The sequence below is a fragment of the Littorina saxatilis genome, linkage group LG3 (assembly GCF_037325665.1).
Source record: "Littorina saxatilis isolate snail1 linkage group LG3, US_GU_Lsax_2.0, whole genome shotgun sequence".
Classification (NCBI taxonomy): domain Eukaryota; kingdom Metazoa; phylum Mollusca; class Gastropoda; order Littorinimorpha; family Littorinidae; genus Littorina; species Littorina saxatilis.
The window spans coordinates 46416866-46432923 of NC_090247.1; the positions used below are offsets into that span (position 1 = coordinate 46416866).

At 39.7% G+C, this 16058-nt stretch overlaps 3 long non-coding RNA genes across 4 annotated transcripts; 2 read left to right on the plus strand and 1 right to left on the minus strand.

The window, feature by feature from the left end:
* The first annotated feature begins 1044 nt into the window (after positions 1–1044).
* Positions 1045–6517, plus strand: LOC138960810 (uncharacterized). Its single transcript, XR_011454071.1, has 3 exons — positions 1045–1427; positions 2136–2190; positions 6380–6517. It is a non-coding gene; the product is annotated as an uncharacterized lncRNA (long non-coding RNA).
* LOC138960805 (uncharacterized) lies at positions 2582–8817 on the minus strand. Of its 2 annotated transcripts, none has more exons than XR_011454066.1 (4): positions 8605–8619; positions 7266–7495; positions 6405–6550; positions 2582–4027 (listed from the first exon to the last, which is right to left on the minus strand). It is a non-coding gene; the product is annotated as an uncharacterized lncRNA (long non-coding RNA). The 2 variants fall into 2 exon arrangements; XR_011454065.1 differs by having other exon boundaries at positions 2583–4027; positions 7266–7475; positions 8605–8817.
* Positions 8818–8929: 112 nt separating this feature from the next.
* LOC138960803 (uncharacterized) lies at positions 8930–14850 on the plus strand. The gene is made up of 6 exons (XR_011454063.1): positions 8930–9063; positions 9797–9867; positions 10262–10350; positions 11357–11454; positions 12399–12546; positions 14467–14850. It is a non-coding gene; the product is annotated as an uncharacterized lncRNA (long non-coding RNA).
* Positions 14851–16058: the final 1208 nt, after the last annotated feature.

Here is a 16058-nt window from a genome sequence, read left to right on the forward strand (position 1 = left end):
CCTGCATTGTAATTTCTTTGCCGAGACCATTTCCCCACCCGTTGTCTGGCTTGCACTGAAATCATGCTTTTCTCGTCACTGCGTGACGTGTTCGCCGCTCAAGTGGTCCCCTTTAGTTCAGGCTGTTCGCAAAGCGACCAGCCTCCCACCGCAAAAACTCCCACCGTTAAGAGTGGCTTTTGTGATTTATTTCGCATTTAGGTCCCAGGTAACATTATGAAGTTTTAATACGATCAATCGGACCTATTATCAAGTTAGTGTATCAACTTTTGAACGAACTGCGCCCAGTAGTTTCCGAGCAATAAGCTGTTAAGTCGAGACACACAATTAAAGTCTGTTGGACCCTAGTACTGCGTACTCGGGGATAAAGGTTTAATTAACGCATCCTTTATTTGCGTTTCTTTTGCCTCCGAGTTTAAGTGCATGTTTGTGTGTGTGTGTGTGCGTGTGTGTGTGCGTTACCCAGCAAACATTGCACCCTCGGATCGCATGCGTAAAACACTCGGCACGGATTTCTGCACTCGAATCGAGCGCGTCACGCATGCACAAAATCGAACACGGATTTCTGCACTCGAGTCGAGTGCGTATCGCATTCGTGAATGCGACATGCTTTCATGCGTGAAAACGCATGCGATACGCATACGATTTTGTAACTCGTCTCGCATGCGATACGCATGCTATTTGCATTTGACCTTGGACCTCCATATTAGGTCCAAGATTTGACGTCATTACTTTTGGCGAGCTCTATTTGCGTTTGACGTCATGCCTGAGTTATGAACTCGTCAGCCCTTTTTGGAAGATAATAATAGTCTAGTTTAGTTGTTTTCGTGTAAGAACAAGTGGTTAAATTTATTCTTACATTAATTTAAGATGAAATTATGTCACTTAAAGGTGGTCGTCTACATTTTGACTTTTTTCCAATAATCTTATGGTTAGATTTCGCTGAAAAGTTATTTCAGATGATGAATGAACCATGGGGCAAAAAGTTACAGAATTTTTGTTATATGTAAACAAAGTTTTTATTTTTTGGGAGCGTGACTCACGCTTCCAATGTTTACTTTTCTGTTTTCTGAGACCATGTGCTTTACCTAAAAATATCGACCAATCAAATTATTAGCGGCGCATGCGCAAAGAGTCATTTACGGTCCAAAGATGTCTGCCATCTTGCGCCAGTTACGTAAAAAGCAAAATTGTGATCGATCAGGGCAGCATAGGTCTGAATGTGTACATTTGGGGGACCAGAAACAACCCTGAGATGCAGCGAAGTTGGAATTAGGCGCCAAATTCAACCGGCAAGTGGCAAAAATACTATGATGCTCATTGAAAGTTACGTCGGGGGTGTGTTCAAAGTACTTTTGGCAAAATCGCAAGCAGGACAAAGCCCTGGGAGTTTTTCCTGTGGAAGACTGAGCATGCTGAAACGGAATGTAAGTATACTTTTTGATATTACACCCAACCTTTACTTTGATCTTCCATTAACTTTACTTGTATATATTTGAATTCAATTTTCAAACCGAGTTATTACGTTTCACAGTTCTGAAACAAAGCTTGTACGTGTACATTACCATTTTCACTGTAGGCTGAAAGGGCGCGTCCGAACATTTCATACTCAAAGGCGGTTTGAAATGGTAAACCGGGCTTACTTTTAGATCTGGTTTTTACATTATGTATTCCTCCACACGTTTTCCTTTTCTCAGCTAGTGTCGTGTCGTGGTGTGTGTCGTGGGAAAGGGAGGGGGGGGGGGGGGGGAGGGGAGTTGCATTTTCAGTGGCCGATTCTTTTCGGACAGATCAAGCTCATCCAGATGAATAGAACTAAAATGTCACATTTGTTTTAGAATCTATAGATCTGTTCTTAGTTTTTACGGTATGGCTTCAGCTACATTCCGTCTGCGTGTGCCTTACACGAACGACTGTTGGAAAAAAAAAGATTCTCTTCAGAGATTCATATGATACTATTCAGATTTTAACCACCACGTTTTTACATTGTGTGATTAAATGATAAGGTGACGTGCATTTTCACGCAGTCGCGCGCGCGTGTGTGTGTAAGGGGGGGGGGGGGGGGGTATGTCTGTCTGTGCCCTGTGACTTCAACATAAAGTGTGTGTATTCAACAGTAACGTTGCACATTGCAGATCTGTGCGCCAGGAATGTGGACAAGAAAGCCGCAGTTTGAGCAAAGATCCAACGGTAAGCTATTTTATTCGAAAGCTGTTTTATTCGAAGACAGCGAGTCCGTTTGTAAGCAAGCTTTTATGATGTTCCTGCATACAACCTTCATCGATGCTACAGGGATACGTGTTTTAAGTTTTTAACATTGAAACTGTGTGTGTGTGTACGTGTACGTGTGTGTGTGTGGGTGGGAGAGGGAGAGAGAGAGAGAGAGAGAGAGAGAGAGAGAGAGAGAGAGAGAGACTGTGTGTGTGTGTGTGTGTGTGTGTGTGTGTGTGTGTGTGTTCGCTCTGAAAAAACGAGAACACGCAAAAATAAACATCGTATTTGGTCAAGGTATCAGAAATATTTAGTATATGCAGCTAGCTGCATATTTTGCTGATGGTGAAGGGTAACATTTTGTTTTTCTCATAGCCTTTATTCATCAAGCTGACAGTGACAACATAATTAGGCAACACAGACAAATTAAATAGCATATCCACAATTACTATAACAACAAATGCAAGCGGACCAATAGTTGCAACAAACTTCAGGCTAAATAACATCAAAAAGAAAGGACCAGGGGGAAAAGAGAGATCACACGTATCTAAGAAAACAACGGTAACCATTTGTATGTCCGAATGTATCATTAAAACCACGATATCCACATCTTGCCTGTTCTTAGTGTCATGCAATCATGAGTAGCAAGTGGTGTAAAAATTGAGAGACACAGAAAGGCACAGTCGTTCCCATGAAAACTTTTGGCTCACCATCTCAGATTTAGACAAGATTGTACATGAACAAAGACTTAGATTCGACAACCTGGCTGCTTCATGCGCAAAGTGATAATTTATTTTGATGTGTTATCATCACAGATTCCTGCTTGTGTTCGTTCACAAATCAGTCAATAAAAAACAATCACAAACTGCACCCAGGCTGATTAGTTGATGTGTTTAGCGATGGTCTTTTCAGGCCTGGTCTGTTCTGAGACTGTAAATCGAATAGTTTACTCAGGAAGGACTGAACCTTTCACATCAATATTCAACAAAAACCAAAAAAACGTTTGAATAACACATACGAGAAGAGGGGAAAAATGAATTTGTGTGCTTTTGTTATCAGGGGAGGGAACCATCTAATCCGAGCAAAATTACCTCCCTTGATTTTTCTTACGTGATACATGTGCAAAGTGAATAAAAAGTGCATCAGTCACAAACAAATACAACTATTTAGCAGGATCAATTAGTACACTTGATGCATATATGAATGTTGATCTATTCAGAATAATAAATAATGTCCCGGCTGATTCTCCCTTCTAAATTATCATTGATATCCCGTCGCGATATAACCTTCGTGGTTGAAAACGACGTTAAACACCAAATAAAGAAAGATCATTGATATTTGTGTTCCCTATGCACAGCGTTTGTTTTTTGGTTGTTGTTGTTTTGGTTCATGTAACGTTTCAGGCGTATTCTCAATACATTTAGAGAACTGTTATGGAAGCCTGAAGATCAAAGACAAAAATGTAATTACCGTAAAATGTAAAAAAGAAAACGTTTTTTCCAATAGCTCCTGCCATTCTGATTGTGGACTTAAGAAGACAAATATACCTGCAGCCCGATTACTTGAAATGTGGCATCGGTATTAAGTGTGTGTGTGTGTGTGTGTGTGTGTGTGTGTGTGTGTGTGTGTGTGTTTTGATGCAGCTGCAGAAGTGAAGGAGCAATGGTTAAGAGTGAGGGGGTAGGTATGCAATATACAAGTGGGTAGATTTGTGAACCATCTGTGTGCCCGCTAGGTGGAAGACGTCCATGGCATCCATATAAGAATACATCGCTGCTCTGCCGATTCAGGATGAAGTCATATTCAAGCCATTGTCCTGCAAGAAAAAAACACGTCATTTTTAGTCCATATATGCATTTCCGTGACTAAGCTTTGGTTTAATCATCGGCCTGATAATGATGACCTAGAAGCAATAGATTTGTTATAAAAAACAATTGAAAAAAAAGTAAATTAATTCTTTCATTCTTGTATTTATCAATGTATTTATTCTTTTCTTCTTTTTTTTTCTTGGGTGGTGGTGGAGGTTGGGAGGGGTGTGTGTGTGTGTTGTAATTATTTGTTTTCAAACCCTTCGGACAAATACTGATGCGCCGGAGACAGCAGAATTTTTCGGGAATGCATAATCTTGCGATCAGATGTGTAAGATGGTGATTGTTCTACACTACTCGTCATAAAAAAAACTTTACAGATGCGTTTGAGGGCAGATCTTTATGATGAGGCCGTTTATCGTAAAACCAATTATATGACTGGAAAGGCCTTTTATGCCCCTAACTTATTCAGAAAACAGATTGAGTTTACATGACGTATTGTCGATACAGTGAAACCTACAACACACACACACCCCCAAATCAAATTCGCAAAATGAAGGTTCCCGCGTTAAAATTGACAACAAATCAGAACTGCTAAAACAAAACATGTTTAGCATGTTCTTAGACAAAACAATCAAATTTGCATTCAAATCAGTAAGTTTTGTTCACATATCCTGTCTAACATGGACGCTATGGCATGCTGAGCGGTGTAGGTGTCAATCCTCTCAGCAGGCATAAAAGACAGTTTTTGAAGACGTTTTAGCGGGTAATGAGGCAAAAAATGGTACATATGAGTAACTCGCTAACGCATTGCCTTCAAACTTTCGGAAAGTTGTGCTAACACATGTTGTAAAGTACTTTCGGAATTTCAAGTAATTTGAGACATTAGGTCTGCTGTTATTTGTCATGTCAGAAACAGTTCTTAAATTGACGATAGGTTTTTGCTGAATCATTGAACAAATTTTATTTGTTGAAATCTTCAAGAACAATGACAGATGCGCCACATACTCAAATTTCATGTACATATTTTATCAGACATGGGTGGTATGAGGATTTCAACGCGAAAGTAGTTTTTTAAAGTTGACTCATTCAGAGCGCTGAGCGCAAATGTCGGCCTACGCATAGCAAAGCTCACTGCCGACACGCTTAACTGATCAATGGCTCTTGAAAAAGCATTTTCCAAAAATGTGTGTGTGCGTTTAAACAAGTGCGCTTTGAACAGCCATTGGTGAAACTATTAAATTTAAGGGTAAAATGAAGCTTTCATTTTTCTAAATGCATGCTAATTCTATTTATTTTTTCTTCTGTTCAATCGGACAGGGTAGATCCTTATTTTTAAAACTCTTTTTGGGATGTCGCATAACAGCAGAACTAATACCTCACATGACTTGAGATTTCGTGTGTACTTTACGACATGTGTTAACACAAATCTCCGAAAGTTTGAAGGCAATGCGTTTGCGAGTTACTCAAATGTACCATTCTTTGTCTTATTACCCGCTAAAATGGCTTCAAAAACTGCCTTTTATGCCTGCTGAGAGTATTGACACCTACACCGCTCAGCCTGCCATATATGCATAGCGTCCATGTTAGACAAGATATGTGAACAACACATACTGATTTAGATGCAGATTTGATTGTGTGAGCAAGAGTGACCCTGTTTGTTGTTTTATTATCTCAAATTGAAGAACAACTTTTGCCCACTCAAATTGATTTGGTTCAGCTGTTGTGCCTAGCAGTGTTGTTTTTCCATTTTGAAGAAGACTGGGTGACAGGGTGACCCCCCAAAAATGCAACCCTCAAAAATGCTAATAACTTCTGCATCTGTTGACCGAATCACATTATATTTGAGGGACATAAACTTCAGCTACCGTGACACTTTCACAAAGGGGCAATTTTGTAGATCAAATGGTCAGACTTTTGTGCTATTTCAAAAAAGTTGCCAAGATGTGGAAGGGACATGGATAGGCTGAAGTTTATGTCCCCCAAATATAAAGTGATTCGGTCAACAGATGTAAAGTTATTCGCATTTTTGAGGGTTGCATTTTTTTAAGGTCACCCTGTAGTTGCCAAAAAATCAGCCTGACTGGGGCCATTTCTACTGAATTTCCAGGATGTTGTTATAACATTTAAAGATTAATAACTGAAACAGGACACATTTCTAAAGATTTCATATAACGATTATCCGCCCTATCCGGACACGCCCATCACTTTTCAGGTTGTTGTTGTTTTTTCATCATAATTTAAATGCATAATTACGGCACATCATAGTCGAGTCATGTATAACGTATGACGATTAACAGCAGTGTGCTAACATTTTTGAAACTGTTTCAGATTTTTAAGTACTATTTTTGTAATTACAGGTCTTGGTAGTGGTGACAAACACACCTGGAAGGACATGTGGCTGCACTTGAAGTAGGCTCCTCTGGGAAGGATCCTCTGTTAAGGTTGCAGGCCATGCCCAAAACCGGGGATGGGAGCCGCTCAGCAATGGACAGGACCAGCTCCCCCGCGGTCATCTCGTTAATCTTGTTCTGACCAACACAGTTAATAGTCCTATTGTCATGAAATAATGTAATGCATTCAAATTTGTATCCATTTTATCTGTTTTAATAGATGTAGTATTATGAAACAAGTGGCATGTAGATATAATTATAAGCCATGCGCACTTGACCGGCATTCATGAAACTTTGTGGAATTATCATCCCATATCTCAGGCCAATGTACACCAAATTTGAAGTAAGTTGTAGAAGTAATTCATGACTTATCAGCATTTTAATGGTTTTTTTTGTGTTTTTGTTGGGGGGGGGGTTACTTTGTACATGTTTGTGTGTGTGCTTTATGCATTCAGATGTATACATATGTAAGAGTGTATGCATTAAATAAGTTGGTATATAATTAAAATTCTTTTGTTAATAAATTGTGTCTCGACTGATTGATGGGATTGTCGATTTTGTAAGTATCCATTTAAACAGCAAACGGAAGTATAGTGTGTCACCACTCTCTCTCTCTCTCTCTCTCTCTCTCTCTCTCTCTCTCTCTCTCTCTCTCTCTCTCTCTCATATATGCACACACACAAACACACACACACACACACACACACACACACACACACACACACACACACACACACACACGCATTTACACTATACAGCCCATACTTGAATAACTGAGATTAACATAAGCACTCAAGTAATAACAGAGAGAAGAAATCTTCAAACCATTACATTTGTAACTACACAAACTCACTGTAAGACTAAGAGACTGGATCTTTCTTCCCGATAACTCTTGGCGGCAGCTTCTTGAGTAGCTGTCCGCATGCGGACTCTCTGTGTCCCCGATTGCGCTGACAAACAATGTAACACTGCCGCACCTGCTGGCCCTGCCCTGCCTCTTCTGACCGGTGGAGACGATGCTTAGCTCAGAGTTGAGACATGAGATAAGCGTACTGTGTTCGACCTGAGTATCGAAATGGACAGCTTTTAGTTTTACAGAAAAAAAAGAAACAACAAAACAAAAGTGTTAAAAGACACAGTCTAAGAAATGGACAAACGGTTATACTTGACGGACATGAATCATAAGTGAATAAAATACGTGGCTTATACCTACCATGCAATACAGAACGTTTGGCATTTTTAAGAACTATAAATGCATACATGAATCGTCTAAAACATGATCAGGTATAAGAAAACAAACACGTACAGATACTCCGATTCACACAATCACTCGTACTACCACGTGAATGTCACACACACGCGCGCACGCATGTACTACGTACACACACACACACATGCACACACAGACGCACACACACACACATCCACAGACATACGCACGCACATTTTACACATACAAACAAACACGCACATTTTACACACATACGGCACACACATAGACATAAGAAATACAAAAATAAAAACCAGCTGCATTCTAAGATTCGACCGGAGAATCTAGATCTCCGATTCAACTGATTCAGTTAGATCTGTAGTTGTTAGTCTTGCAGGAAAATCAATGGCGATTCTGACATCGGTGTTGCGGGTACTAGACTAGTCTACGTAAACTCATTAAAAATGAAAGCACACAAATCAAGGACTCTTGTTGGAAAATACAATTGTTTTTGATTCCGATCCTTATTTTGTAGTCGAAATATTTTGTGTGTGCAGAAATACAAATTTAGATCGATTGCAAGCGTTTTAGATTTCATTGTCAGTGTAGGCTACGTGTGTCACTGTGTCGGAACTGTGCCTCTCGAAACATTGAGTTAGTGTTAGACCTATGCTTTTGCTTTATTTTTATGATGACTCCTTAATTCCTGAACCGAATCATTAAGCAGAGCCTCTTTGTAAACCGCCATCAAACATAAAGTACCGTAATGTGCAATGCTGTAAGCGTAAAACTGACTTTTGAGAGGTTCCCTGAAATGCGTCAACTCGGCTAAGATTTGATATCTACGAATGACGAACACAGTACGTGAACAGAGCAAACACATTGCTTGAAACTGTTTTGGTGCATTATGAAGCCTTGTTTGCAGCCACTTAAAAGTCTTATACGACAAGAATGTATTGCATAATTGATAAAAAAAACTTACCAGAGAACTTTCGTCAAGGCAGCGGCTGCTCACCGCTAGGAATTCTGGGTGGTTAAGCACTTTGAAAACTTCCGGTTTACATTATGTTCCAAATAAGGATATCCTACTACGATTATGTTCCAAATAAGGATATCCTACTACGATGGAATACATCAATGAATTTTCAAACGGCTACACTTGCTCCGTCCTTTGTGATCGGAGGGGGGTGTTTTTTTGAAAGTGTTAGTGAATGGATTAAACATTATAGCGGTCAAATCTCAATTTCTGTGAGAAAATGTAGACGAGGACCTTTAAAGGATAAATCAAATAGTTAATGCATTATTTTATTTTTTGTTTCCAATCCAACGATCGAGCTGCAGTTGGTGCGGGTTACTTTTCGTTGCTGCTGATGTGTATGTTCGTTTGCCAGCAACGTTTACACTAGCGACCAGACGAATTTTGAGCAAACCGACTATCAAGGTACATCTGATCACAAATATTGTAGTTTCTATCTGTTCTTATGTGTGTTTAAAAGACATGGGATTTTGTGGGTGGGGAAATTTATACTATGAATCATTGAGTGTTACAATATAATCTGTCAACAGTCGACCATTTGGTTTGGCCCTTTTGCAAAATGACAAAAAACCCTAGTTTGGATGAAAGCTCTTGCAATGAACCATCAGGTGTGTCAAAAATGAATAAGGCCTGCATGTGATATGCGTATGTTTTCTCGAATGAATGACTGACTTTGTTTGCAATCTTGGGGAGGAACAAATTTTAGTTCTTAAAATTGTTTGATTTGCAATTGCACATGCATTGTACATGCACTTATGTAGTGTTTTTGGACCTCACTGTTGCCTCTTTATTATTCATGTACACAGTGTATGTGTTTTGTGCTGTGTGTGCAGTTTAAATTTCAAAGATCACTCTGGCTTTCTGTTACTTTTTTGTGTAAAAATGTGTGTATCTGATGGTTTTGGGGGTTTTATGTTCTAATTTGAACACTTCTGAAGAACGGCATATATATATATATATAGGTATATGTGTACTTAGGTTTTTTGTTGCCTCTATAATCTATTCCATGCTTTAAACATACAGACTCATAATGTGGCTTGTGTGTGTGTTTTATGTGATGTTAGTAAGTTGTGGAATTATCTGAGTAATTCTGAGTTACATATAAAATAAGTAACAGTGTGGCCACTTATGTTTCCAGTACACAGCGGCTGACCATTCGGACCATGTTTCCTATTGGGAATTGATCTTGGCTGTTTCTGTTCTGCAAAGGTATGATTAAGGCTTCCTTTGATGATGAATGTTTTTGTGTGTGTTTCTGTGTATGTGTCACTGTGGGTGGGTGTGTGTGTGTGTGTGTGTGTGTGTGTGTGTGAATGAAACTTCAGTAATTTATGCTTTCACTTTTCAGAGTTACATGACATACAAGCCAAAATATGATATATTTTGCTGAAATTTGAATCAATGAATGTCTTTGTAGTCAGTAATTTTCAGGGTTGAAGTTCTGACTCAAAATGACTGTGATTGATAAACTCCATATCAGAAATGTTAGTTAGGACAATTTAAACTCAATTTAACTGAATTCATGCAGGGAGAGGATTGTTATCACGAAGGTTACCAGTATACCAGGTTTATGATTTTTCAAAGTGCACAATCTCTTTTTCAGTGGACCCATTGAACTTCAAGTCCTGCATTTACAATGGTCCAGTGCTGTGTTTATCTGCTAACCTGGTCATACCAATGCGTTGTGAACAGGTAAGTAATGCTTTTGCTTGCTTTTTGACTCACATGCGAAGCAAAAGTGAGTCTATGTACTCACCCGAGTCGTCCGTCCGTCCGTCCGTCCGGACGTCCGTCCGGAAAACTTTAACGTTGGATATTTCTTGGACACTATTCAGTCTATCAGTACCAAATTTGGCAAGATGGTGTATGATGACAAGGCCCCAAAAAACATACATAGTATCTTGACCTTGCTTCAAGGTCAAGGTCGCAGGGGCCATAAATGTTGCCTAAAAAACAGCTATTTTTCACATTTTTCCCATTTTCTCTGAAGTTTTTGAGATTGAATACCTCACCTATATATGATATATAGGGCAAAGTAAGCCCCATCTTTTGATACCAGTTTGGTTTACCTTGCTTCAAGGTCAAGGTCACAGGAGCTCTTCAAAGTTGGATTGTATACATATTTTGAAGTGACCTTGACCCTGAACTATGGAAGATAACTGTTTCAAACTTAAACATTATGTGGGGCACATGTTATGCTTTCATCATGAGACACATTTGGTCACATATGATCAAGGTCAAGGTCACTTTGACCCTTATGAAATGTGACCAAAATAAGGTAGTGAACCACTAAAAGTGACCATATCTCATGGTAGAAAGAGCCAATAAGCACCATTGTACTTCCTATGTCTTGAATTAACAGCTTTGTGTTGCATGACCTTGGATGACCTTGACCTTGGGTCAAGGTCACATGTATTTTGGTAGGAAAAATGTGTAAAGCATGTGAGTCGTATGGGCTTTGCCCTTCTTGTTTCTCTTTGGTTTCATTTTCTTATGCAGTTGTCCCTACTTCAGTACCTGTGTTTTTGGACTGAACATGTAGAGCTCAGAAGTCTCTATGTCATGCTTAAACCACAGGCTAATCCTTTGACTTGCGCACGCATGTGACTGTGTTTAATGGTGATGTCTGTAGGTATCTGTATCTAAGTGAGTAGTTATGATTTTAAATGAGTAACAGTGTGTCTGTTTATGATTGCAGTACACACGTTATGGCCAACCATCCTGATGATGTTTCCCTGTGGAGAGATCTTTTCTGTTTCTGTTCCGCAAAAGGGTTGACTGCGGCTTTCACTTATGGTATGTTTGATTTTGTTTTGTTTTTCTCAGCTATTCAGGCTTTCAGCAGGATAGTCAGACTTGAGAGTTACAGGCCTAAGAAGATTTTCAATCTTGACTGTAAATATTATCTTGATTCCTGGTTAGTGTTGTGGTTGTGCACCAATGTTATTCGACAAAAAGCTTTGGCATTTCAAATATTGGATGCCTTTTTTTGTTGTTTTATGAACCTAAACTGTGCTCTGAGTTTGACAGTATTTTCAGCCTCCGTCATAATAGGTCAGGTATGCAGACTCCAGGCCTGCATGTTCAATGTCCATAGTTTTGACCCCATGGAATTTCTGTAGATACAAAATTGCGGTACTACTTCTCTCCGAAAACCCCCGAAAACCTCATCAGAAATAAGAACATTTGTCCTTAGATCGTGTTTTGTTACATAATGTTTGCAATCATGACTTATATTTGCAACTTTCACAGTTCATGGCTTTATTTTCGTGTTTGTGCGAGGATTTACGAAGGAGCGAAAGCACTAATCACATGACGTCATCAGTACTTGTGCTTTCAAGTAACAATAGTTACCTTGCTCCCTTGCATTGAAATTGTTGCATCGATTTCGTCGATAATCCGGCTCTCAACACAAATATAAGGGTGCATGTAGCACGAATCAGGCTTACTTTTTACAGGCATGTCCAATACTTCACTTTGAAGATAGATTTAGTTAGTCTAGATGGGGTTTTCAGGGGTTTTCGGAGACAAGTAGTACCCCAACATTGTTTTCTGGCCATAACATATTGACCCACATATATTTTGAATTCATGCAGGTTTAACTGGCTGATTGTCCTCTGTGTCTGGGATGAACACGGCTCTGAAATGCACTTTAGATTTATCCGTGAATTTACATGTAAAAAAGACCAACTGATGTAAAAGGATATTATTTATTGACAATGTTCTTTTCTTTTGTGTAGCTTATCAAGGTGCTGCTAATCGATGCTGTCAACACAAATGAGAGACACTGAAACAAGGAAAGTCAGACTCAGAGCCCTGGCAGCCACATACGTTCCATGTGTTCCCTTGCTGTAGAGTTTCACAAATCAATCTCAAATAATATTACTGGTGAGTGTTTGTGTTTTACACTTGTTTCGTTTGTGGGTACAATGGAACCTACCTTTCAAAAGATCTTGACTATTAACACAAAAATATACTGAAAGCAGATCACGTCCTATGAGAGAAACCATCTTTAAATGGAATTGTTTTCAGACATAATTACATTGTGAACTGAAAACGTGGAAAGCTAGTTTCTTCAATACAAGGTTCCACTGTACAATTAGCTGCCTGTAAGATAAGTTTCACAGTATTTTCCTGTACTGTCAAGATGTTTTGGCATGATCAGTCACAAAAAACACTCTTGGAAAGCACTTTGTGTCATCATTCCTGGTATGTTTGTGTTATGGAAGTTTTCTGAATTATGTGTCCCTGATTTTTATCTTATGTTGTAATACAGGCTTTGTGTTTGTATTCATGTGTGTGTTACTTTGTATGTGAAGGAAGCTTTGAAGAATCAGCTAATATTGAGCTCCTTATTTTCTATTTCTTATCAAATAACCAAAGGGAAGTAATCGCTCAATGCATACGACATGTGTAATAGAGTAAGCGAGAGTTGTACGGAACCTTTTCTCCTGGCACCTGAGAGAATAACAAGCATTGAAATGAACATTGAATTTGTTCTGTTTAAAACCAGTCTTGATCTAAGGACTAAGTCCAGTCGAGAATAAAAGCTGGTTCTTGTATATGACTGTGTACGTAGGTGTTAGTTCGAGTGCCTTGGAGAATGATGAGCATATGAGCTTGCGGTGATCATCCTTTTTGACTCACATGCGAAGCAAAAGTGAGTCTATGTACTCACCCGAGTCGTCCGTCCGTCCGTCCGTCCGGCCGGCCGGCCGGCCGGAAAACTTTAACGTTGGATATTTCTTGGACACTATTCAGTCTATCAGTACCAAATTTGGCAAGATGGTGTATGATGACTAGGCCCCAAAAAACATACATAGCATCTTGACCTTGCTTCAAGGTCAAGGTCGCAGGGGCCATAAATGTTGTCTAAAAAACAGCTATTTTTCACATTTTTCCCATTTTCTCTGAAGTTTTTGAGATTGAATACCTCAAAGTAAGCCCCATCTTTTGATTCCAGTTTGGTTTACCTTGCTTCAAGGTCAAGGTCACAGGAGCTCTTCAAAGTTGGATTGTATACATATTTTGAAGTGACCTTGACCCTGAACTATGGAAGATAACTGTTTCAAACTTAAACATTATGTGGGGCACATGTTATGCTTTCATCATGAGACACATTTGGTCACATATGATCAAGGTCAAGGTCACTTTGACCCTTATGAAATGTGACCAAAATAAGGTAGTGAACCACTAAAAGTGACCATATCTCATGGTAGAAAGAGCCAATAAGCACCATTGTACTTCCTATGTCTTGAATTAACAGCTTTGTGTTGCATGACCTTGGATGACCTTGACCTTGGGTCAAGGTCACATGTATTTTGGTAGGAAAAATGTGTAAAGCAGTTCTTAGTGTATGATGTCATTGCTAGGTTTAGTTATTTGACCTTGACTCTGAAGGTCAAGGTCATGTAAAGGTCAAGCATGTGAGTCGTATGGGCTTTGCCCTTCTTGTTTGAGGATGAAAGTCGCTTGTTCATTTCAATGCTTGTTATTCTCTCAGGTGCCAGGAGAAAAGGTTCCGTACAACTCTCGCTTACTCTATTACACATGTCGTATGCATTGAGCGATTACTTCCCTTTGGTTATTTGATATCTTAACATCGCTCTGCCTCATTCTGTTTGACTTTCTATTTCTTATTTTCTGCCTTTCATGGCACTTTTTCAGTACCATGAGGATGAGTGTAAATAAATTAAAAACATGTACCTATAGTATAAATAAGTGGAGAACTGAAGGAAAATGGCTGTCGTGTGTTCAGGTGGCTTCAGACTATCTACACTAACTAATGATTTGATAAATTGTTGTTAGTTTCAGGGAAACTCTGTTGGACCTGGGCTGCAGAGGAGAGGTAGCAAATGCAGCCAAGCAGATCGAGTCTCATCTTTTGAAGGAAGGGAAGGCGCATCACTTGTTTATGCCTGGTGATGGATCACCGAGGACGTCAGCACGGCACTGGGAGTCCTTACTAAACACATTGCCTTTCGCTGCATATATATTCAGAGATAGCCGAAAAGTCGCAGCATTGTGAATACAAATTGTATTTTGAGTGTTGATAATTATCACTAATTGATGGGGCGGGAATGTAGCTCAGTCGGTAGCGCGCTGGATTTGTATCCAGTTGGCCGCTGTCAGCGTGAGTTCGTCCACACGTTCGGCGAGAGGTTTATTTCTCAGAGTTACCTTTGTGTGCAGACTCTCCTCGGTGTCCGAACATTCCCGTGTGTACACGCAAGCACAAGACCAAGTGCGCACGAAAAAGATCCTGTAATCCATGTCAGAGTTCGGTGGGTTATAGAAACACGAAAATACCCAGCATGCTTCCTCCGAAAGCGGCGTATGGCTGCCTAAATGGCGGGGTAAAAACGGTCATACACGTAAAAGCCGTGGGAGTTTCAGCCCATGAACCAACAAACAAAATCACTAATTGATCAGCATTACATGGTTTTGTATTTTAAAACAAATGTGACTATTTCTTTAATACGCAAAGGGTTTCTTATTATATTTGTCCTAATCAAAAATGTTAAATGTGTCAAAATGCCATCAAATTCAAAATGTAAAGCCTAGGTAGAATATGATTCATAATTTTAGTTGTAACTAAGTAAGTGTATCTTCTTCTTCTTCTTCTGCGTTCGTGGGCTGAAACTGCTACGTACACTCGTGTTTTTTGCACGAGTGGAATTTTACGTGTATGACCGTTTTTTACCCCGCCATTTAGGAGGAAACATGCTGGGTATTTTCGTGTTTCTATAACACACCGAACTCTGACATGGATTACAGGATCGTTTTCGTGCGCACTTGGTCTTGTGCTTGCGTGTACACATGGGGGTGTTCGGACACCGAGGAGAGTCTGCACACAAAGTTGACTCTGATAAATAAATCTCTCGCCGAACGTGGGGACGAACTCACGCTGACAGCGGCCAACTGGATACAAATCCAGCGCGCTACCGACTGAGCTACATCCCCGCCCCAGTAAGTGTATCTAAATTTAATTACGCATTTTCACTAAGATTGTGAATGTTTATAAAAATTGAAAATTGTTGAATAACATAATATTTTGATGAAACAATTTGTTTTTGAGTTTCTGCTTGCATGCTTTGAGTGAGTGTTGTTGTCAGAGTGCCTGAAAATATGAGCAGCTAAAAACCTGCTTTATAAAGAGCATAAACAATCCGGAATACGAATGGAATACGCATGCGATACGCATGCGGTAGACCTGCGTTAGAGGTGCGTGTCACGCTCGATATCCGAGCAAAAAACGCATGCGTATCGCACGAAACAAAAGTTACAGAATCGTATGCGTATCGCATGCGTTTCACGCATGCGATACGCACGCTTTCACGCATGCGATACGCATGCGATACGCATGCATAATGTTTGTTGGGTAGTGTGTATGAGTGTGT